This window comes from Manis pentadactyla, chromosome 10, assembly GCF_030020395.1.
Source record: "Manis pentadactyla isolate mManPen7 chromosome 10, mManPen7.hap1, whole genome shotgun sequence".
Lineage (NCBI taxonomy): Eukaryota > Metazoa > Chordata > Mammalia > Pholidota > Manidae > Manis > Manis pentadactyla.
This window is the reverse complement of record NC_080028.1, coordinates 59,520,232-59,545,441: the sequence shown is the minus strand read 5'-3', so window position 1 is coordinate 59,545,441 and position 25,210 is coordinate 59,520,232. Positions and strand designations below refer to the sequence as shown.

Here is a 25,210-nt window from a genome sequence, read left to right as displayed (position 1 = left end):
TCTTGCTACTGTTCACTCAGCTCCTAGTCTTGCCCCTGTACAGTCTATTCTCAACACAGCAGCCAGATTAATTCTGATAAAACAGATCAGGTCCATTACCTGATCGAAATCCTGCATGATGGGAAGCTATGACTTCACTGTCTGCATCTCTCCCTCACAGTTACTCTGCTTCAACTACCCTAGCTTCCTTGCTGTTCCATGAACATGCCAGGCACATGCTGTCCCCTGGCCTCTGTGCATGTTGTACACTCTGTTCTCCCCCCAGATATGTGCATGGTTTTCTCCCTCCCTCCATCTCCTTGCTCAGAAGTCCCTGCATGGGACATTCCCTGATTACCCATCTACAGTTACAACACTGTCCACTCAGAAACTCCCTCCTACTTCTCTGCTTTATTTTTACTCACAGCACTTAACTCCTAAATAGTTTACTGACTGGAATTGCTTACTGTCCATCTCTACCACTAGAACTAGAATATGAACTCCATAAGGGCAGGAATTTGGGGGCTGAGGTAGAGAAAGAAGACCTGGCGCTTAGAGAATATTACCTGAATTAACAGTCATGCAGAAATTTTATGGTGGTCACTAGATGTAAAAAATGTGTAGCTGTAAACTTTTCAAATTCTTAAATATTTTCAAGAAATCTATTTACAAGATTTTACACCTCTTCTACCTGTTGTTTCTATAACATGTTGGCCATTTCCTATAACTAACATTAGAAGATAAAATCTTTTCTTACACAAAAGATATGCTTAGTAAAGTGAAAACTACAGTTTTTTTTTTTTTATTTTCTAGGTGGCAGCCTCAGGAAACTAATGAAGGCCTTAAGAATTATCAAGATGCTTTGCTACAGAGTGATCCCACATTGTGCCCAGTGGGAGTAAACACGGAGTGTTATGGGATATACGAGGCTTGCTCCTACGGCTCAGTTCCTGTGGTAGAAGACGTGATGACAGCTGGCAGCTGTGGAGATGCATCTGCTAACCATAATGCTCCTCTGCAGTTACTCAAGTCCATGGACGCGCCCTTTATCTTTATTAAGAACTGGAAGGAACATCCTGCTGTTCTAGAAAAAGAGAAAACTATAATTTTACAAGAAAAGATTCAAGGAAGAAAAATGTTACTTCACTGGTACCAACAATTCAAAACAGAGCTAAAAATGAGATTTACTAATATTTTAGAAAGTTCATTTTTAATCAACCTAAAGGTTAAATATTAGTCATCTTTTCAAGCTAAGCTCTCATTTTTTAAATCATTTCAAATACTGGGTGTGTATATGTGTTGTTAGGTAATTATTAAACTTAAATTCTTTAAGTTACCCTTGGAGGCCCTGTTATGTCTGTAGCGTTAATAACCAAGTGCTTCCTTATCGGGCCACTCCTGAAAATGAAGTTAAAATGTTACTCAAATTCACTTTTATAAAGTTGAAGGATTCAACATTTATCAACTATTCTCACCCATTTAAACCCACTCTAGGGAAGCAACATTATGTAATAGAAAACACTGGGCTTTGGAGTCAGACAAAACCTGGGTTAAAGCCGCGCCTCTGCACCTACTATCTGAGGACCTTGAGCAAGCCACCTAATTGTGTTGAGTCTTGATTTCTTTCCATGTAAAATGGAGATAATGGTACCTCATATGGCAGGTAAGTTGTAAATATGAAATGAAAGAATATATAAAGCAGCTAGTATGCATAGTAAACTCCTAAGTAAATTCCTATTTATTTAGGAATGTATAAAATATATATAAATTCCTAATTTGTTTTTCATTCCTTACTACTTAATAGTAGGGCTAAGTTTAAATATTTTAACCCATGTCATTTACATAATTTGGGGAGATCATGTGCCATGTTGGGAATGTATGTGAACAAATCCTACAGAATTAGACTTTTAGGTTACTCAAGTTTTGTTGGATGACGTCTGAACCAGGATTCAGAATTTGGTCATAATCCATACAAAAACATGGATTGGGGTAGTCCGAGCCAGAAAATTAGTGCCTGAACTCGACATAAGTTGTCATGGAAGTACCAAGTAAAACTAGAGGAGAGAGCCTCAGGCAAAGACTGGCTGATACCCTTGGAGGGCAGTGGCTTTAAGGCCTGAGAAGAGGCCTCATACCTGCAGAGCCTTGGGCTCCCAAAAGGATGTAGGGGACCTGGCACTCAGTTGTTGCTTTGGCTGGCTCTTCATCATCTCAGGAATCCTCTGGCTTAACTCCTGTGAAACCAGGGGGTTAACATCAGTCATCATTCCCTTCCAGGAGCTGTTGTCTCCTCATTATGTGAATGGCTGTAGATGCTCAGTAAGCATAAATTCCCCCGTGCTTTCTGAGACCTGGAGCTCCCACACAGGTGTGCACATCATCAGAAGTTACCAAAAATAGTGGTAAGTGACGCGAACAGCTAGTTGAAGGCCATTTGGAACTAGAAAGTACTGAGAACCTGGGAGTCAATTGCAGGAGCAGAAACTGGAAGGATGCAGTGAAATAGGAGCTGTAAGTTAGTGCTGGGGTCACGAGAGAAGCAAAGAACAAGCTCAAGGTGAGAGAAATCCGACCCCAGAAATTTTGCAGTGGTTCCTGGGGGGTTTCCAGCTCCAGCTCCCACGGATTTTGAGGATACATTTTTATTTCCTATTGGGTATCCTCAACATTACCTCCTTTCTTCACCCTTCATCCCACCCTGCCTGTCTGTCCAGGGGTAAATCTTCCAGACTTGTCCTGAGTGGACTTTAGAGGATAAATAGATTTGGTGGCATCTTTCTGGACCAGCAAAGGGACACTGGGGGGCAGCATTTTTTTTTTTCCTCCTCTAAAATCAGCTGGGACTGAGACCTTCCAGGTGCACTGTTGAGGAGGGCACTGCAGATCCTGGGGTGGTTGTAGGCTACTCAAGTTAGCTGCCCCTAGGTCTACAGAAGCACTGATCTGTGCAAGCAAAGGATTTCAGTCATCTCCATCCATCAGACTGAATTCATCACAAAGGAGATCACTGAAAACTGGGCCACTAGAATAGTAGTTCTTAAGTATTCTCGGAAGGAAGTAGAATCCCCTTGCCACTAGTTGTCTGGCATGTGATATAGTGTCTTCTGTAAGTCACTGATACTAAAGTGACTTAGCTCTATGTAGATGTCTTCCATGCATCTTAAACTCTATAACTAAAACTGTGTTTATTATCTTCCTCTTCCAAAACATGCACGTACACACCTGTTTCCTCTACTGCCTTAACCTCGGTAAAGGATGTCACCAGCTATGCTGCTTTTTCAGCTAGAGTCTGTACATTCCTGTTTATTCCTCCCTAACCTCCAATTAATTAGCAAGTTCTGTACTTTCACTGCTCTTAGAATTTATATTTGGGTTAGGCAAAATCTTTAAATAAAATAATCCTTTTTTCAGATAGCAAATTTCTACTGCAGAAATAATGCAATGTTACAGAGATTAATTCCAAATTTAGGAAACTATATGTAGAAAACCTTGCCTATGTTATTTGTTCTATATTATTTGATCTGTAAACTAATTTGAGAGTGAAAGCTATATCTGTCAAGTAGAACTTCTGAAATTAAAGATTAATATGGTATGAATATGAAAGGGCAAGCTCCCAGATTCTATTTCAGCCAATTGGGACCCAGATCCTACCTCAGCCAATCGGGACCCAGATCCTATTTCACCCAATCGGAACTTGGTCTCTCTCCTCTCCAGTCAGCAAGGAGCTCACCCACCACCCTTAGACCCTGCCAATTGACCAGAGCCATGACCTATCACCCCACCAAAACTACCCCTAGATCCAGCCAATCAGCCAGAGCCACGACCATCACCCCACCAACTGCCCTAGAACCCCATAAAACCTTTGTGGTATTGAAACTCGCCCTCTTTCTCAGGCATCTTGCCACTGCGTTGGTGTAGATGAGAGATTGAGCTCGAGCTAGCTCGAATAAAGGCTCTTTGCTTTTGCATCGGTGTTGGTTCCTTGGTGGTCTTCTGTGGTTCGCGACTTTGGGCACAACATTTGGGGGCTCGTCTGGGATCCCAGAGACCCCCAGGACTCCCGACCCAGAGGGTCCTGTGCTGGCTGGTGAGTGCACTCAGTTATCTGTCTGTCCTTGTCTACCTGTGTCTCACTCTGTCTTTATCTGTGTCTTACTGTTTTTGTTCGCGAACAAGCCTGTATAAGCCTGTAGGAGCTCCAATCTGTATCTGGGTCGGCATTGACTTAGGCGGACACGCTGGCGGGTCACTGACCAGGGGTCTTGGGAGACATCCCTTGCCCCCGTCTGGAGGACGAGGCCCTCATCTGTGAGGAAAGTCGGCCGCTGCAGTCCGACAGGCCCTCAACTTACTTTCAGTTTTGCCTCTGTGGCCGCGGCAGATTCTTCTCTGTAGGCACCTGTTTGTTGTTTGTCATGTTTGTCTTAGTCTTGTTGACAGAAGAAATGGGACAGACGCAGACGACCCCATTGTCTCTCATGACAGACCATTTTTCTTAGATGTTAGGGAGAGAGCTCACAATTTGAGCACGGACATCAGGAAGGGAAAATTTCGTGTTTTCTGCACCTCCGAGAGGCCATCCTTTAACGTTGGCTGGCTGCCGGAGGGAAGATTTAATCCAACCACTCTCTTACAGGTTAAAGATATTAGGGGAAGAGCTAACAACCTCAGTGTGGAAGTCCAGAAGGGTCGGTGGCAGACTTTTTGTTCTAGTGAGTAGCGAGTTTTCAATGTTGGATGGCTGCCAGAGGGAACCTTATCATTATGTCTCAGTCTGTATGTTTGTGTGTCTAAGTGTGTAAATGAAAATATCTTTCTGCCTCCAGATGGTATTAATGAAATTGATTTAAAGACAAGCGCTTGTGAAAATCGGGCATTCCAAAACTTCCAGAAAATCTGATAAAAAATGTTAAGCATTAATGCTAATTTGGGTTTGGATGAGGCACGCATGTCCTTGTAGTTATCAGCTGCCTAAGTTTACCTAAGGTCATTTAAGTCAATGTTATCTGCTAAATCTTTTAAGAATAAAATGCTTAAAGGCTTGGCTTTGTCTAATAGTCAATAAAGGTCTTGTAAGTAATCTAGCATAGTTGTTACGAATAAGTGAACTAAATGAGTGTGGCAAGTGAACACCTTTTTTAATTGTGTGTTACAGTGTGTATAACTACCTGCAGCCTGAGAATCTTTGTAATAACCTAAAATCGTAAAGTTTTGCTAAGTTGATATACTTTATGTTTAGTGAGAGATTGTGCTTTAAAGCTTATAGTTACAGAAATTATAAAATGTTCATAAATTTGTCAATCTAAAGAATGCTAGTGTAACAGTTTACAATAGCCTGCTTCTCAGTGTTCACTAGAAATTAAGGTACCTAATGGTTTTAAGTTCTAATTAAAACTACTTAAAGTAATACGGAAAACATTTCTGCATGCTAAAGAATGTGTCTTTTGATAACAGAAAGTAACTTTGTTCTAAAGTACAGCTGTTTATTTAGAGGGAGAACTCTAAATATAAGAAGAAGGTTGTAGTAAGTTTTGGAAGAATTTAATATGGTCATGCTATATAAAATTAAAGCAAATGAGTGTTGGTATCAAGTACACAGCAAAATTAGAATTTTGTTTTCAGTTAAAAAAACAAAGTTTTCTTAAACTGTTAGTCTGCTCTTAATGATGGAAGATTGCAAAAGGCTTTCTAATTGTTTTATCAAAAAAGTTTCTCATGCTTAAAGTCTCAATGAGTTGTCTGAGTATTTAAGAAAATGACATCTTAATATTAAAAAGACTAAAAGCTAAAGTTTGCTAACAACTGTGTAAACTTCTTTATTTGCCTTTGAGGTATTTTGTCATTCTGGTTAAATGGATAAGTATTGCTTCATAGCAACCTATAATACTATTTAAGCAAGTGCCAAATAAACTTTCTTCTGACAACTTCCCAAAATCAAATTCAAAAAGGTACTTTTACCTCTAGTTCACTCTGATATTTTCTAGAGGGCCCCTGGAACATGTCAGAGGAATTTTTTTCTCATTGGAGAAAGTATTTGACTAATTTGGCTTATTTATCTGATATATACTTACCTGCTTAATTACCTGGAAAGCTCTGTCAAAGGGAATGATGCTAAACTTTGTTACTGAATGTTTTTTTTTTACAGAAATATCCGAATTTCCTTATGTCTACTGTGTTGCAGTAAGCTCTCATCAGATCTTTAACCATTGTCATTTGTAAGTCTTTTGCCATTTATAGTCACTGTTTTATTACTCCTACACTAGTAAAGAACTAGATTTCAGCAGAACAGGTATTGGTTACATAGGATTAAGTGAACTAAGGAAGATGGTTTTGTGACTTTTTGTTTCAGATGTTGCTGATAAAGTGTTTTAAGCTTTTTCTCTTAAGCTGACAACAGTTTCATGAATGACAATACCTTTATAAGCAGAATTGAAACATTTATCTTTCTCTCTACCTGACCCCTCAAGAATTTAAAAGCTTTCAGTATTTTTATGTTTCCTGGTAGTATGTTTATTTTCATAAGTTCAATAAGAACCTGCATTCCTTGTAAGAGCACCAATTAAAAACACAGGTTCTACTACCAAGGCTTTGACTGGACTGTCATACCTGAGAGACACGTGCATAAACTCAGATATGGACAGCTTTAAGGAACTAAGGTTGACTTTATAAAGCCAACAAAGCCCCTTGGAAGAACTGGCCTGGTACCTTGCTTACAGGGTTCCCAGCAGCCTTACCAGGTGAGTCAAGAAGGTCACTTCCTGGCAGGTTCAGGAACCTCAAGATGTCTCGGGGACCTCAAGAAGAGAGGAATTCACCCAAATCTACAGGTACTGCAGGCAAAACCTGATGGCAAGTCTGGCTTGGCTGTCTGGCCTCAAGAGGCTTTTAAAAGTTCAATCTGAAATTCCTTACAAAAAGTTCCAGCAAGGCACGTTTAAAAGAGCCTATGTAATCAATTGCTCTTCTTGCTGCACTTATGCAAATAATCAAGCTGTTAATTGTTTTCTTAATCTAATTCTAATAAAAATAAGGGTGATTTTTAGAGAAAAGTGTTGTTTCAATAATGCTGTCTTATCTATACTAAATCCTAATATCCAGAATTCTAGTTTCCCCATAATACCTGACTATGATTCTCAATTAGTCTTCATATTTCTAGTTCTCATATTCAGCCATGCATTCTTAATCTCATCAAGTTTTTCCTTCCAGAATAGAAAATCCAACTCCAGATGTTGCTACTTAACCTAATAACACAATTTGTTTTATCTTGCCTAGAAGCCACAAAACTGCAAATAGTAATAGAAATGAAACCCAGAATAGAAGTGCCAACTTTCTGAGGCCCTCTCAACTGACCAGTGATGGAGACCTAGCTGCACCCTTTACTGCACCCCCTTCTCAGCACGAAGCAGCCAGAGTAGTCATCGCCCCTTTTCCCTAGCAGCAGCTAGGGTCTCTATCTGTAGAGGGGAGAATGAGACAGGGACCGTAGGCTTAGACAGAATAAGGTGAGAGCCTCTGGAGGGGGCAGGGCAGGATATTTGCAATCAGAGCAACGAAACTACATGCTGGAAACCCCCCTCCTACTAAAACTACGTTGAACATTAAGCTCTAGAATCATTTTTCAGTGAGATCAGTTAATGTTCCCCAGATAAAGAAGAGTAGCACATGTTTTATTATGCTAATCATTTGTAATCATGTAGAAGATTCACTTTAGCATACTAAAAGGCCCAGGCCTATGTGCTGTCTTTCCTCCTTCAGATCTGACTAGGTAATTTTGCAAGCTGAGCAACTGACTTAGCATGCAGACCCAGCTGTAGACAGCATAGTAAAAGGCAGGATTCTTTAGCAAATAGAGAATATCTCAGCCCACCTTAGAGGCTGGGCATGCAGTCTTTTGATGTGTGCCCAAACCAAGGCACGCCAGTGTCCCAGAGAGAAATCAAGGCAGGAAATTATCTTTAATATTCAAGGACCCCTTGCCATCCTACTTCTTTTACTAACCCTTGGTCCCTGTATCATCAACAGGCTGGTCCAGATTGTCAGAGACCACGTGGGGGCCGTCCAACTGATAGTCCTCTGTGCTCAATACAAGCCCCTAGTAATCTTGTTACTCCTGTTTACGTTTAGACCATGTATCCTCAATAAACTGATAACTTTAATTAAAGATAGAATTAACACAGTCCAGCTAATGGTGCTAAGACAACAATATCAGCCTTTATCTCCTTACAACTGCAAAACCTTATTAGACCCATGATTGGGTCCCTTCTTAAGATCCAGAGAAAGGGGGGAACAAAAGGGCAAGCGCCCAGATTCTATTTCAGCCAATTGGGACCCAGATCCTACCTCAGCCAGTTGGGACCCGGATCCTATTTCACCCAATCAGAGCTTGGTCTCTCTCCTCTCCAGTCAGCAAGGAGCTCACCCACCACCCTTAGACCCTGCCAATTGACCAGAGCCACGACCTATCACCCCACCAACTACCCCTAAATCCAGCCAGTCAGCCAGAGCCATGGCCATCACCCCACCAACTGCCCTAGAACCCCATAAAACCTTTGTGGTATTGAAACTCACCCTCTTTCTCTGGCATCTTGCCACTGCGTTGGTGTAGATGAGAGATTGAGCTCGAGCTAGCTCGAATAAAGGCTCTTTGCTTTTGCATCGGTGTTGGCTCCTTGGTGGTCTTCTGGGATTCGTGACTTTGGGCACAACAAATAATTTCTAATATAGTCCTTATCACAAGAAAAGAAATTTGTAACTCTGAGTACCAAGGGCAGGCCACCCCAAGATGTGTTGTTGTGACATGCAAATTACTGTAAGCTGAAAACCATCAAGGCCTAAAAAACTCAGAAACTCTGACCTCCTGCCCCGCAACAGCAAATAAAGAATTTAGCTGGGAGGAGAGCCATCACCATAGATGGCTGTATTATAATGTGAGCTAGGGGTGCTACACAGGAATGAATGTGACAAAGCCTATTAAAAATTTCCCTCTGTGCCCTATTGCTTCTGTGTGGCCCATCAAGTATTTTGTTTACCCTCTTCATATTCCTGTGAATTTCTTCCCTTTTCCTTTGAAATCTCAGACCCCTAACTGCTGCTTGGTTCAGGATGACAAATATACCTCATTCTCCCTGACTGTCTTTGGAAACCATGTCTGTGACTTCCCCATATGTACATAATTAAACTTTCATTTTTTTTCTCCTGTTAATCTTTCTCATGTCAGTTTGATTCTTAGACCAGCTAGAAGAACCTCCAGGGATAGAGGAAATTTCTCCCTCCCCAACACCCACAATGAACAAGGAGAACAAGATAGATAAACTTTTATTTTAGGCCACAGAAAGAAGTTCGTTGTGGCATCATAACCAGGCCCATCCTGTCCAGCTTTCAGGGATGGATCACCTAATAGGCTGGCAGATGCAGTTCTAGTAAACAAATAATCACTCTTCTCTGATAAGTTAGACCAGTGGTTCTAAAATTAGTGGGTAAAAGTCTGATTAAGAAACAGGAGATTTACATAGTCTCAAAGTATCTCCTCACAAAATATGAATTAATTATGAAGAAAAGAATGGATTTACAATGAGAAACCTGATAGATACCAACTGAACCAAGTGACCAGATACGTTATCAGTAATGGGATAAATACATCATTCTCCTGGAAGAATGCATTCTGAAGGACATGTCACTTACGTGGCATTCCTGGTAAAATGTATACTCTGAATTTAATCCTGAAGAAACACCAGAAAGAACCAAACCGAGAGATATTCTTCAAAATAGCAAAGGATCAAGAGTAGTCAAGACATGAATAAGAAGTAAAAGGTGTGAAAATTTATGTGTCAGGCATTGCAGATTATTGGAAACAACGTACTTTCTAATTTATGGTTCTGGGACAACTGTCTACATTGGAGAAAATGAAATTAAACAGTACCTCACAGCATGCACAAAATTCCAGGGAGGTGAAAGATAGAAGGATGAAAAGCAAAATCATAAACTACAAACACCTTAGGAAAAAAATAGAGGAAAAAAATAACTTGATAACTTTGGGATGGGGAAGGATTTCTTTTAAAAAATGCAATGAGCAGAAGCCATAAGGAAAAGCTGATAAACTTAAAAATACCAAGAGGCACCATAAGGGAAGGGGAAAAGGTCACCTACAAATAAAAGATACATGTAGTAAATGGAACTTAGGATACATGCCTAAGGAAAATGACAAAGGCTTAGAATTCAGAATATATGAATAACTGATTCAACAAGAAAAAAAAATAACATAATAGGAAATAGGCAAAAGAAATCAATGGTGGTAGCCCAGAAGAGAAAGATAAATGGCTCATAAATCTCATTAGTAATCAGATCTTGCAATTCTTGACAGACTTACATAATCCTGCCCAAGAGTCACCACCATCACCTAAAAGAGCCTGGATTCAAGCCTAAAAGTTAGCCTCCAGAGATTGCTCTCAACCATAATATCCTGCTGTTGTCCCACAAATCAACAATCTTGAAATCTAATTATTTTTTACTTAAGTGAAATAAGGGATGTAGATTCCAAAAAAAGATTTTGGACTAGACTAGAAAGAAAACTAAGTTAAATGTCTGCCATCCTTATGGAGTAAAAGTAATTTTTATAATCTCGTACACTTGCTTTGTGGTAAGGACAACTTTCTGAGAGTTGCATCGCCCTTTCTGCTGATGTGTTGGAATGCTCGTTCAGAGTAGTTTTCATTCACAAATCCGTGTCTTTGAGGCAGAACAGAACTGGTTGTTCTCTTTCATAGATATAAACCAGAAGCAATTGGCAGTAAGACCTAGTGTGGGCACAATTAAAATTGACAACACCTACAGTTAACTAAGAATCTTTTAGAACCACCATAGTGTTAGAGATTAAAGTCCATTCATAAAGTGCTCGAAGCTGGATACTTAGATCTTAAGAACGTTAACACTCTTTTCTGGATTCTTGGTAGCCTTGGTTTTCCATTTAGCTGCTTAACAATTGCCATACAGTATGATCAGCATTTCACTGTTATTACAGCTTCTCCATTTGTGACAAAATGGTTGAACTCTTACCCAGCTGAGGCAGCAGAGCGCCTATATTCATTCACTCTACACTGAGACTTCATCTACTAACTGACATTTATAAATCACTTAAATGCTTAGAGCCTCTGAGAAAACATGTACACAAATAAGTTGGGATCGCAACTTTACAAAACAGGAAATGCACTGACGAGGGATTCCAAGGACAGTTTTGAAACCTCTCTCTGCCACTATCCCATTACTTTTCTGGAACCAGTAACTAAATCTCTTCGAATCTCAGCTTTCTTCTCTGTAAAATGGGAGTGGAGGTTGGGCACCCAAGGCAGATTAAACAGTATGAAAAGGAAGAGAATCAGAAAAGCGTGGGTGGTCGTAGGGGTGGGGGTGAAATTGGGCTTGTATTTCAGTTAGGCCAGCCCAGGTTCTTAATGCTAGCTGCCCATTAGGATTGCCTAAGGAAAAATTTTAACTACTCCACCTTTGAGATTCTTCTGTTTATTAGTTTGGAGTGGAGTTCAGGCATTGACTGGTATTAAACTGCCATGGTCCTCAAACTTTAGCAAACATCAGAATCACCTGAATAGCTTGTGAAACCACAGATTGCTAGGTCCACCCTGAGTTTCTGATTCAGTAGGTCTGGGGCAGAGCTGAGACTTTGCGTTGCTAACAGGTTCCCAGGAGATGATGATCCTGGGAAACTTCCCATTTGGAGAACTACTACAAGTTGTATAAAAAGGATTCGTAGAAAATTCCAGAAGGGTATTTGAGGGCATATGATTTCTTTTTCTGTTAAATCAAGAATGAATCTCATCACCCTGAAATTTCTACTCCATTTTGTTAGCCATGTGCAGAGGATTTAGCTTTTAAAATACGTGTGTTAAGGAATTGATAAGAGATTGCCCCCAGTAGGGGAGCTTTTGAGTGAAAGAGACTTTCCCTATATACATTTTGATACTGCATGAATTGTGCATCATATGCATGTGTTTCCAAACAAAGAATAAAACTAACAAAGCCTTGGCTTAAATTAATGAGTAACAAAAGAAATAGACAAACCCTCTGATTATATTATGTATGACTATCATCTTCCCTGTACCTGGTTCCCCAGTATTCCTTGCATTGTAGTAAAATTCATTAAACAATTACAAAAAAAAAAAACAGGAAAGGAGGAAGGTAAGAAGGAGGGGAGGAAGGAATGGAAAGGAAAAGAAAGAAACATGGACTGCTATAGGAAAGTTTGTGATTTAATGGAATATTATTCAGCTATAAAAAGAAAAGAAATCCTACCATTTGCAACAACATGGATGGAGCTAGAGGGTATTGTGCTCAGTGAAATAAGCCAGGCAGAGAAAGACAAGTACCAAATGATTTCCCTCATTTGTGGAGTACAACAATGAAGCAAAACTGAAGGAACAAAACAGCAGCAGACTCACAGACTCAGAGAAGGGACCAATGGTTACCAAAGGGAAAGGGGTAGAGGAGGTGGGTGGGGAAGGAGGTAGAAGGGGATTAAGGAGCATTATAATTAGCACCCACAATATAGGTGGGTCACAGGGAGGGCAGTCAGCACAGAGAAGACAAATAATGACTATAGCATCTTACTACGCTGATGGGCAGTGACTGCAGTGGGCGGGGTGGTGGGGACTTGATAAATATGGGTGAATGTGGAAAACACAATGTTGCTCATATGAAACCTTCAGAAGATTGTAAATCAATGATACTTTAATAATAAACAAAAAATAGAATGATTTGTACTGACACAGCTTTACTTGGGGGAAATCACATCAGAGAACTAGATAAGTATTAGGATTAAAAAGCACAGAATAGATAGAATATGAGGAATGACATCAAATGAAGGGTAAATTATCAACTGGTAACATTTTTAAATACTTTGTTGAGGGGATTTCCATATCACAAAGACTTAGAAAGGAAAGCCAGGTTGTCTATGTGATAGAGATAGATGATAGATAAGATATATTCATTTTGAATCATTACATATTATAGCTCGGTATAGATAAGCTTAGGTTACAAGGAAATACAGAAACAAACGTTTAATTGCAATAAGCAGTGTAAAGTGGGGTAACTTTGACTGTGCAAGTCTAGGCTTTGTCCAGCAGAGGGAGATGTGAAACTACAAATAGCGTCATGGTTTTCCTGCCTGCTTTTGTTAACTTCTCTGCTGAGAAGCCAGAGGAGAGCAGGACTAGAGAAAGGAGGGCTATTGGCATGTGAACAGATGAACCTTTGGAGTGAGTGACTGTCTCCCACGGTGCAGCTTTGGAACCGTTGGGCAGAAGAGCCAGCCACCACTGCCCGGGCATGATTTTCTGTCAAGTCTCTTTCCTTTAAACCTAAGAATCAAGGCAATATCCTTATTGTTACAAGGTTTTCATTCTTTTCACATAAACCAGATGTGTTCATGAATGAAAAATGGTGTGGGGCCTGGAACTTTGCACAATCAGAAGTACAAAAAGGAAACTTGTCAAAAAAGCAATGTTCAAATTTCTCAGAACTAAAACAGTTTTTAATTCTTAATGTGAAAAGATAAATATGATTACTTAAATTTTATTAAAGGTAATACATTTATCAGTTCCTCATGTAAATTTCACTTAAAGTTACTTAAATGAATAAACCCTAAATAACCATCAATGCATAGAAGATCCAATTCCATTTTCACATGCGGCATGTCTTATGCGAGTGTTGTCTGTCTCCTGTGTTTCACATCCAGACAATTCATGGAAGAGGGAAAAACAAATGGCCAATGAACATATATGAACAATATGTTCATCCTTGCTGGGATTCAGGGAAATACAAATTGGAATAAAAAGGAGAAACCATTTTAGATTCATCATATTGGCAAAAATGTAAGAGTCAAATTTGAGTTTGTAGGAAAATGGGCACCTTAATGCACTGCTGAAGGAGTTGAAATTGGTACGACCACACTGAAGAGCAATTTAGCACATATAATAAGGCTAATGATGCACGTACCCTGCAGCCCAACAATTCTACTCACCTTAAGTTGAAAACCTGGCTACACATGAGACTCATTATCCCAGTGTGTTATCAACCCACCACCCTATGAGAAACTCTTGCTCATGTGCATAAGGAACCAAATTCAAGAATATTCTCAGCAATATTGTTTATAACAGCAGAAAATTAGAAGCCACATAAATGTCCATTAAGAGAAGAAATAAAGTGTGGTATGGCCATCCAACAGAAAACTAATGAAACTACAAACTATAAGTACATGATGCAACATGATTGAATCTCAAACATAATTTTGAGAAATAGTCAATGAACACATGCAGTGGAAATTCTTCATCACAATTAAGGTGAATAAATTAAGCCTATGTATAGATCTTGTTTCCTATGTGTTGGGGGTGGGGACAATTTTCCTCTACCCTTCAAAATTCTAGCTGGTTTAAGAATCAAATTGACACAAAACAGATTCAGGAGGAAAAGAACAAAGTTTATTTATGCACTTGTAGGGAATCCAAAGACAAGATTCCAAAAGGCGATCAGAAACAAAGGAATATACTTGTCATTCTGAACCTAGGAGGAGATGGTTGGGGGCCTAGGACTTCAAAAGCAAAACAAAGCAATTCATAGGAATATGAAAGAGTAAATGTCTGGTAAACAATTACTTGATGGACCTCACAGAACCAATGGGGATCACAGAGAGGAATTTTATAAGACTTAGCCACACCTAGTGAGTGACATTATAATGTAGTTATCTATAATGATAGCTCTCCTGGAGCAGTTTCCCCATCTAAGTCCCTTTTATGCATTTAAGTTGGAGGGAGGTCAAAATTTCTGAGTCCTTTAGGCCTTGTTTTCGGCTCTGAAATAATCCGCATGCCATAAGGCCACATCTAGGGATAGCCTGTGCGTGACCCCTACATATGGCTACTATTACTCTCATACATTTCTGAAGATCAGAAATCCAAAATGGGGCTCACCATTCTAAAATCAAGGTGTCATGTCAGCAGGGCTGTGTTCCCTTTTGAAGGCTCTATGAGAGAACTGTTTTCCAGTTTGTAGGAGCCTCTGGCTTTCCTTGGCTTCTGGCACCCTTCCTCCATCTTCAGAGCCAGCAACATGAGGCTGAGTCTTATCTCACACTGCCACCTCTGTGGTTGCCCCTCTTCTACCTCTCTCTTTAAAAATTAATAAAAACGTTTATGATTACATTGTGTTCATCCAGATAATCCAGGACAATCTCCCTACTTCAGGTTAGTTGATCAGTAACTTCAAGTCAATTTGCAACTTTAATTCCTGTTTGCCATGGAAGGTAACTGTAGGGAAAACCCATGGCCAGGATCCTCACGTGATCCTAATCTAGTTGCCCGCTGTGCACAGGCAATGACATATACTTGACCTATGGTGCAGGTGTGTGCTTGCACACATGTTGGCAATAAGCTATTATTGCCTGTGTTGCTGTATAAAGAGCTCTGCCAGTGCTTGGAGCAGAGCCTGGAGCAGACGCAGAGATGGAGAGGGGCTTGCTGCATGCAGATCTGCCAGAGGCAGATGGGATTCTAGCACTTGACCTGCCACCATGAGAATAAAGCTTGGTATAAACCCTTTTGCCCCCAACATTCTGTTGTCATTTTTCAGTCTCAGCAAATCAGGGTGAACTTGCCTGGAGCTGGGAAACCCCTCTGACCAGAGCTGCAGTAACATTCATAGGTTCCACAGATTAGAATCTGGACATCTTGGGGGATGGAAGGGGGACTTTCCTATCAAATCTCAAAAATAAAATATGAATAAAAGACAGCAAATTAAAGAGTGATGTCTATTACATGATACTGTGCATGCAAAGTTTCAAAACAGTCACAGCACTATCTATTAACACTGTATGTTGTTTAAATCACTACTCTTGCTACATATTGCTATGGATTCACATGTGTACTTAAAGTATAAAACATGTATATGAATGGTAAGTGCAAATTTGGGGATAAAAAAATGACTGGAGAGGGACAGATTAGCAGAAGAATATGCAGATACTTTATATAGCCAATATTAATTTATTTTGAAAGAAATGAGAAAATGAGATATAAAGCAAAACAGCAAAATTAGATTTGATAAAGCTTATTGAAGCAAACATGAGTATTTGTTATTCTGTATGCCTTCTGTAGCTTGGAATAGTTCATTATGTCTGGAAATATGAATTCAACATGATGGTACTGTCTCAGAAAGATGCCTATGTGAATTAACCAATCCTAAAGAAATTTTATATCAGTGAACTTGATTCCTTTACTCCCCGTGATCTAACAGAAAACACAAGGCTTAGAGGCTGTAGTCTGTGCCAGGGACCCCTATTTGCTCTACAGCCATATGCTGGTCCCTTCTCCTCTCACTTTTCTGTTGCAAGTCAGTTTTAAAAGTCAAAAGAGACGATGTATATGAAAGCTCTGTGAAAATGTTTATAAACTAGCTGTCACATTAGGAAGTGAACTGATAAACACATCCCCTCTGAGTCACTGATGCCACCAGGTGGCAAGAGGGCTTGATGATTTGCTCTCTAGGGCTCTGTCCCCTGGCACTTGGGTGGCAAATGCCAGAAAATCCATCTCAAATCTGCTTAAACGTCACCACCAGCACAGGGGAATTTGCTGGCTCACAGAAACAAAAATCCAGCAACATGGGGAAGTTAGATACAGACTAATCTAGAGATTCAGCCCTCGGCACTAGGTGTGGTCGCATCTCTCAATTCGACTTATATCGCTGACTTCATCTTCACAGTGGGTCTCCTGGTAGAGGCAAACCTCAGAGCCTCAAACCACTGAATCCTGCAGAAGAAAATTTCTCTTCCTCTCTCTTTTCACTAAAATATAAGCTTCCAGGAACCTTGTCTGTTTCCTCTCATCCCTGAGTCTCTGGCTTCTAAAAGCAATGCCTGTACAAAGAATTTACTCAAGATGCCTTATTAAATATTTTTCATAAAGAATTCAAAGAATCAAAACCCATTCTTTCCCCATCTGCTTATTTAAGTGAAAAAAATTCCTTATTACTTCTGCATACATGGATGTTTATTGCCCTCGTCTAGCTCGGATTAACACATAGTCTACAGGCACACACCTGATCATCTACATTTGCTCTCTTACAACACTAAACTCTGTTTTCTACCTTTATCTCGTATCTACCTACCACTTCAGCATTTTATTAAAAATAATAATAATAGAGAAATGTGGTATCCACATATAAATCAAGTTTAAAAATCAAATGAATATTCATATTTGAACTGACTGTTTATAGTTCATAATGCATGAACAAAACTGAAAGCTTCTGTGATGACTGCCCTTGCACTGTTCACCATGTAACTTATTCACTATGTAAGAATTTGTTCTCCATGTAAGAACTTGTTTGTTATGCCTCAGAAGATTGGAGACTGATGAAAATTAGGCTTGGGGTGGATTAATGATTGTGCATTGAGTATTGACCCCCCTATACAGAAATTTATTGTTGTTAACAACTATTTGATCAATAAATATGAGAGATGCCCTCACAAAATATATATATATATATATATATATATATATATATATATATATATAAACACACTTCCAATTGTAAAATAAGTAACTGGGATGTAATGTATAGCATAAGGAATATAGTCAAAATATTGTAACAGCTTGGTATGGTGATAGCTGGTACCTAGAATTATCATGTATATAAATGTTGAATCACTGTGTTGTACACCTGAAACTAATGTAATGTAATACTGTTGTCAACTACCCTTCAATAAAAAAAAAAAAAAAATTCCTTATTACATTTACATTTATCACAAACAAAAGAAAAATGGAAAGCAAATCCATGCTATACCCTGCCTTATTTTAGAAATAAGTAAAAATCATCCAAAGAAATATGAACTAATTAGGAAATAAAAGCACCATCCATTTCACAGAGAGGCTTTACCTTTTATATTTAATAATCACTTGATAAAAATTCATAATATACTGTTTGTGTAGCACTAACAATTTAATGATAATTCAAGACAGTATTTTAACACTTAAATCCTGTGGTCATAAGAAACTTAAAATATATGTATTTTTATCACAGATTTATCACAAGAGACCATTTGTGACAAGAAAACATTTTTTGGCATTAAATATGGTAAGATAAAATTCTGCAGGGGGAAGTAGAATGGAAATAGGAATTCAAAAAGATAAAAAAACAATGTAAAATTCCTGTCTGTTAAAAACAGCTTCTCCACAATCTTTTTCATAAAGGTGAGTGCCAAATTACTTTCATAGACTCCAGTAGACACATTTTGAAATGTGAAATAACAGTTGTATTTTAATATATGAGTACTTACAATATGACATAATTTATCTTTGAACATATGATAAAACATTTTGGATATCAATCCAAAAACATTCAGAGGGGTAGAGAGTTTTATAAAATTATAAATTATCTTGGTAGAAACAGGAGCAAAAATTCTGAAGACTGCTGCCCTAGGATAGAATTGCTGAGTCTTATGGTACTTGAAGAGTTAGTCACTACAAGATAAAGCTGAGTTATTTTACAAGATGATCACACTGTTGTCAGACAGTTCCCTCTGGGGAGGTCTCTCCCTGTGCACTATGTTAAACCTCAATCCAGGAGAGGGTTTCTTGACTCTGATTGGGAAAGAACTAGCAAGCAGGTTGAACAAGTGCAAGCAAGAAAGGAATTCATTAAAGCAAAAGTAATAGTGTCAAAGTTGAATAGTGTCAGGAAGAATGGCCCTTTTATCTGTGCAGCTAGGTAGGCAGGGGACAGCAAGAAAGAACAGAGGAAGAAAAGGAAATTTCACTGGACTCCTGCTCAGCTTAAGGCAAATCCCTTGTCAACTCCTAAAGCCAGGGTCACCTGGTATCCAATGTTTTTCTGGATCTGCACAGTACAAGAGTTAATATCCCTACCACCCCTGAACTGGCAAAGCTGCCTTGCCCTGGACAGAGTGAGTTTATGTTCCTGGAACTTTCCCAAAGAAAGGAAGGAAGACGTTTGGGCAGGCTGCTAATGAACAAGATATTAAGGCAAAGTCCTGTCCAGGTCATCACTCAGGTGATGGGAGCTTGCAAGCCCCTCATAATCAGAGGTCCCACTTTTCCCTACTTCTCTGAAATGAAACAGGGAGGTAAAGAAGGTCTGCACTTAAGACTAGAAGATTGAATGGAATAGCAAAGTGATAAAGACACTGTTGAGGGAGAAGAAACTTCCTTTAACTTTAAAGGTTCTTCTAGCTGGTCTAGAAATCAAATTGGCATGAAACAGATTAATAGAAGAAAAAAAGCAAAGTTTAATTACATATCTATGGGGAAGCCATAGACACAGGTTCTCAATACAGTCAGGGAGAATGAGGTATATATGTCATCCTGAGCCAAGGAGAAGCAGGTAGGGGTCTGGAGCAGAGGCAGCGTCTGGGGCAGAGGCTGAGACAGAGGCAGACAAGATTCTAGCTCTTGACCTGCCACAGTGAGAATAAAGCTTGGTATAGGCCCCTTTTTACCCCCAAAATGTTCCATTGTCATTTTTGTGTCTCATCAAATCCAAAGTGAACTTGCCCAGGGCTGAAACCCTCAGGCAAGATAGGGGTCAGAGTGTCTTCTTAAGTCTTTTGGGCCTCGATGGTTTTCAGCTCAAAACAATCAGTATGTTAAAGTGGCACATCTTGGGGCAGCCTGCACTTGCTCCCCACAACACCACCCAACAATGATGGATGTTAGAAGGATTCCCTGGAGGCTGATTAAGGTCTGGGTTCTTTGTTATTAGAAAGAATTCAAAGTGCAATAGGCTAAGCAGCAAGAAAGTTTTATTTAAAACAAAGTGCACACTTGAAGATGGGGGGAGTGTGGGCAACCTCAGAGAAGAGGCACCGAGCAGGTGTTATTTAAAGGGACAGTACACACTCAGGACGGCAGGTGACCTCAGGAGGCACACTTAGATTTAGGGTTTGGGGTTTTATAGGACCTTTAGTGAGGGGTTGGTATGAGGCATGATGTATACAGGTGATTAATATTTCCTTTGAAACTTTGTCTTAAGAATAGGGTTATCTAGGTAACTGCATTGATTATTATCTCAGCATTCTTTATCTACTAGGTTTGTTTACACCCTGGAGGTCTGTTTTCTGTCTGGTTATAATGTTACTTAATTGATTAAGGTGACTGGAATAAGAAATAGCACAAAGGTTAAGTTAAAGAATAAACTAGGCCTTTATTCTCAGGCTAAGTAGATTTTACAATGGCTTGCCCCCCCCTCCCGTCCAACATCCCTATTCTATCTTAATGCTAATTTACAGACTCTCCAGAAATCCATTTCTTTGCTAATTGGTTGCTTGAATTTGCTAATGAGTTAGTTGAATTTCCCAGGAATAAGAAAACATTTCTTTTTGCCAAGACTTTAGCATTCATGGAGCCCTGCTCCTTGGTTAATGACAAAGGCAAGATCTCTGTAAGTTGTAGACCTTTGTCTAATTCGTCAAATATTTTCAACCCCATGAGTACTGTTTACACCACTCCCTGTGCCTGGGACACTCCCCTCCACCACCACCCTCCAACAGTTTATCACCTCATGCTTCTGGTCTGAGCTCAAATGTCATTTCTTCACAAAGGCCTTCCACAACCGTCCTACCTAAGGTTCCCTAATTCTCCATCACAAAACCCTGAAAAGCTTATTAGAGCTAAATCCTATATTATATTTGTTTCTCGCACATATACTGTCTATCTCCTGTGCTATTGTAAACTCCTTGATGGCAAGGACTGTATCTGTTTTATTCACTTACATTTGCCCCAGCATTTAATATAATTCCTGATACATAGAAAAACCTCCATAAATATCTATTAAATAAACAAATGGATAAATGATATTTTTCAGGTTGTAATAGGCATTGTCTTTAATCCAGTTATTTGTGGATTAAAGCAGAATATGACAGGTGTTTCCATGAGTAAATAGGCTTTCAAGCTTTTGTGCTTAATTTCCATCCTGACCCATTGAAAGGAATTCTAGAACACTCTTCAAATTCCCTCAACTTCTTTTTTTTATCCACTTTTTCCTTTCTCTTAAAAATCCTTTCCTTTTCTTTACTCCCTCTGTAATACATTCAATTCCAAGAAGATGAGTCAATTTGGCAATGTTGCAAATGAAAGAAGAAAAGCCCTCTTTGACTTTCCCCCGTCCCCAGCTTCATGTCTGCAGACAAACCAGTACTGTCAGGGCTGCACATGCAATCAGCACTGATGGGGTTCAGAACACGTTACCCCAAAATATGGGATGTTAGCATATTAAATACTTAAGGCCAAAGGAACCTGAGGAATGGCAGGTGCTAGACAGACTCTCTGACCTCTCCCCGGTACAGGTCTTTAGACCTCTGCAAGAGGTGCCCTCCCTGTGCCCAGAGACATGCAGCGCCCTTATCCCCAAAGGTGGGGAGGAATCTGAAGGGACAGGCCATGCTTAGTTTCCCCTCGTTCACTACACTTAGCTCACCCCCTTTTGTCCTATCACATTTTCCCCACAACTTCCCACTCTATCAAACACAGCATAAAAATGCTCAAGTTTAATGGCTTCTTCAGGTCTTATTTGCCTTATGAAGGCTCCCATGTATTAAGTAAATCTGCAGACTTTGCTCTTGTTAATCTATCTTTTGGTGCAGATCCCCAGACAAGAACCTAAAAGGGTTGAAGGAAAAGGTTTTTTCCTCCCCAACATTAGCTAAGATAATTTGTCATCCAGTCCTCTGGTACAAGACAAGGCAAAGGCCCTAAATGAAGCATATGATTAATCAAGTGCCTCTCAAGGGAAAAGCCAAATGGATAACACATTTTCCTGCAGTCTTATTAGGATTAGCAACGATTTGTTTCCTGTAGGGCCCAAGGGCAGATCACCCTGAAAACAACCAGGGTCCAAAAGACCTCGCACCCCCAACTGCATAAAAGAATTTAGATGGAGGAACTGCTCTAGGAAGAGAGCGATCACCGTGGATGGCTACATTGTAATATAAACGTGGTATGGTAGACAGCCAGGGATATGGCTAAGTCTGTTCAAATTCCTGTCTGGCCCATTGGTCCTGTGTGGCCCATCAAGTATCTGTTTACCAAACATTTACTCTCCTGTCATGAATTGCTTCCCTTTCCCTTTGAAGTCCAGGCCCCTGCCCCTTTCTCCCTAGTTCAGGATGACAGATATGCCTCATTCTCCCTGGCTGTCTTTGAAATCTCATTCTATGGATTCCCTGAACATGCATAATTAAACTTTGCTTTTTTTTCTCCTGCTAATCTGTCTCTTGTCAATTTGTTCTTAGACCAGCTAGAAGAACCTCAAGGGGTAGAGGACAATCCTTCCTCCCAACGCTCCTAATACAAGTTTCTTAAATGTGCACTGTCATTCTAAGTCCACAATTTTTTAAAATAACATTCATGAGAGTGAAAGAATAAAATTTTATGTCTGTCTAAACCGCACTTCCATGTTTATCTGTATCACTGAACCACCCTTTTATGTTAAGGAGTCTATATATATAACCTTAGCCTTATTTAATGTTGATACTAACATAACTCAAACTTACAAAGAATTGTGTGTACATTACCTCATTTAATTTCATTAACTTTAGACTGATGACTTCTAGACAAGCCCACCTAAGCCTCTGAGGGAAGAGAAGGCTGATGGCAGTCTCCTCTGGTCCTGATTACAGGTCTTCCCTAGAGGGGTCTTGTCCTACTGTCAGCACCCAGCACCCACCAAGCCAAGAGGCTGTGACAGCTGCTTTCCCAGGCAAAGGGTGCCCCAGACCTGTTCTGGCCTGGAAGGATGAGCTTGCTTGCTGTGCTTGAACTGGGACATCCATCTTCTCCTGTCCCCAGACATCGGTGCTCCTGCTTCACCAGCCTTTGGACTCAGACTGGGACTTAAACCATTGGCTTCCTTGGTTCTCAGGCCTGAAGGTTTGGACTGGACTACACCACTGCCTTTCATGGCTCTCCAGCCTGCAGACAGCAGTTCATGGGACTTTTCAGCCTCCACGACCTGCTTGCATGAACCAACCCTTTATAAGAAGTCTCTTACTGTATATATTCTATTGGTTCGGTTTCTCTGGAGAACCCTAACTAATACAGGGACCAATTATTTCAGAATTTGCCAGATTTAGGGGGGGCTTCTTACATAGACCTAGTCCTTATTTTTATTTTTTTCAATTACCATTAGAAATAAAGGATACAAAAAGGCAGGCATTAGCCAGAAGGTTTCAGCCTCCCTTAATTTCTTGAAACAAGCATCCAGAATCCTGGGTATTAGCTGCTCTTCCCTGCCCTCGTGTCAGTGATCCAAACGGTCCAGAGTTCAGGACTGGCTCCATTCAGAGGCTCTTTGGGAGCAGATGAGAGAGGGGCTGTCTGGAGAGCCAGTCACCGCAAGTGGATGACCACTCAAAAGAGGGCAAAGTGTTTCTGGGGGGAAGGGAGGATGTTCTGGTCTCTGCTTTGCTTTCTTCAGAGGAGCTTCCTGTGCCAAATAGTGACGTCTATCACAATTCCCATGTTTTACAGGAAGCACTGAGGGGAGGAGTTATTTCCCCTTACAATAGTAACATTCAAAAGCAAGCAAGCACAATTTCTTACATTTAAATAGGGACCAGTTGTTAACAGGGAATTAGCGAACTGTTCATACTCTGTTCCATTGCCACAAATATATAGTCAACAGGATAGTGGTAAAGTATCAGGCTCTGGAACTGGACTGCCATGGTCTGATTCCAGCTTTGCTACTTGTTAGCTATATGTCCTTGGGAAAGACTCATCACTCTCTGTGTGCTGATGTCCTCACTATAAAATGGGCTGATAGTGAGCACCAAACTCAGAGGGCTGCTGTGAGGATTAAGTGAGTTAATGCATGTAAAGTTCTTGGAGCTGCATCCATACACATCTAAATGAGCGCACCCTGTTATTGTAGTTCTGGAAGGAAAACAGAAACTTGTGGAGACTTAGTTAAGAATAATAGACAGTAGTCAGTTTTCTTATTCCAAATCAGATGTCAGACCCCATCTAAAAGATTGAGTAATATTTAAGGAGATCCAAGCACTGGGGAAAGGTCAATAGGGGACGCATTTTAGCCAAAGGTCTTCTTGAGAGCCCTGGAGTCACACCACCTGGGCGGTTAATTGCTCTGCCTCCTCGGACTCCATTGTGATCTCTGGCACTAATCCGCAGCTTATGGTTATGACCATAGTGGGTAAACAAATGGATCTGGAAACTCCACATCCACCTAGATAGCCTCCCCTTGGGTTATGCAAACGCAACTGGAACTTTCTAGAAACTAGTGATTCCAATTCAGATTTGAAAAGTGCATTCCCAGCCCTCATGGATTGATGAAGTGTCTGAGGCCCCCCTGTTAGAGTAGGTAGATAGCTAGACTTAAGCAGAGAGAGGTATGGGGACTTCAGTCGGATGCTTCATTACATTGTACACATTCTATGCAAGCTGTCTTGTGAGATGTAGAGTGAGAATATAGATAACAGACTGGCTAAAACCGACTAGTTCCAACATGGAGGAGAAATTGACCCAAACTTCACCCCAAAATCCATTACCATAGTAAGAATCATACTTCCCCATGCCATGACAGTGGACCAAAAATAGAATAAGAAATCCTCCCCCTGGACAGTGAGGGTAGAGCAAGCCTGAACTCCAGGAAGACTCCGCCTACTCCCTTTGAAACCTGATCTCACTTAGTGAATATTCATCTCCCTTCATCTAAAAAGGCTTCCTTTTGTTCCCTTTGCAACCCGTCTGGGTCTGCCCTGTGCCCCAACTCTCTGGCATGTGTTCTTGTCTTTTCCTGAACTCTAAATCTCCAAATAAACTCTTAATGCTCAGGAGCTTCTCTGCCTTCATTCTTCAATTCTTTGTCCCAACGAGGCCAGGGACTCGTCTCCAGTAACACCCCCACATACCCTCACAGGAGATGTTTCCACTTCCTGGACACACTGGAATCTCTGCCTGTGATTAAATCGGTTTCTCCTTGGCTGCCCTCACAGATCACATCACATTTTGTACAGAGCTTTGAAGTTTATGGCACTGATTAAATACTTGAGCTCTCTTCCTCCAGCTATTAAGTTACATGTTCTTTCTGTCATTTCATAGGCAAGAAAACAAAGGGTCAAAGAGGTAAAGCAACAGAGCTGGAGCCCAAGCCCAGGTCTTCTGCCTCTAAACCTAAGCTACACCTTGGTGCCTCAAACTTAGAC

At 40.2% G+C, this 25,210-nt stretch overlaps 1 pseudogene; it reads left to right on the top strand.

The window, feature by feature from the left end:
- The window catches only part of LOC118917293 (ribitol-5-phosphate xylosyltransferase 1-like), a 48,135-nt pseudogene extending 23,297 nt beyond the window's left edge, over window positions 1-24,838 (top strand).
- The last annotated feature ends 372 nt before the right edge of the window (window positions 24,839-25,210 follow it).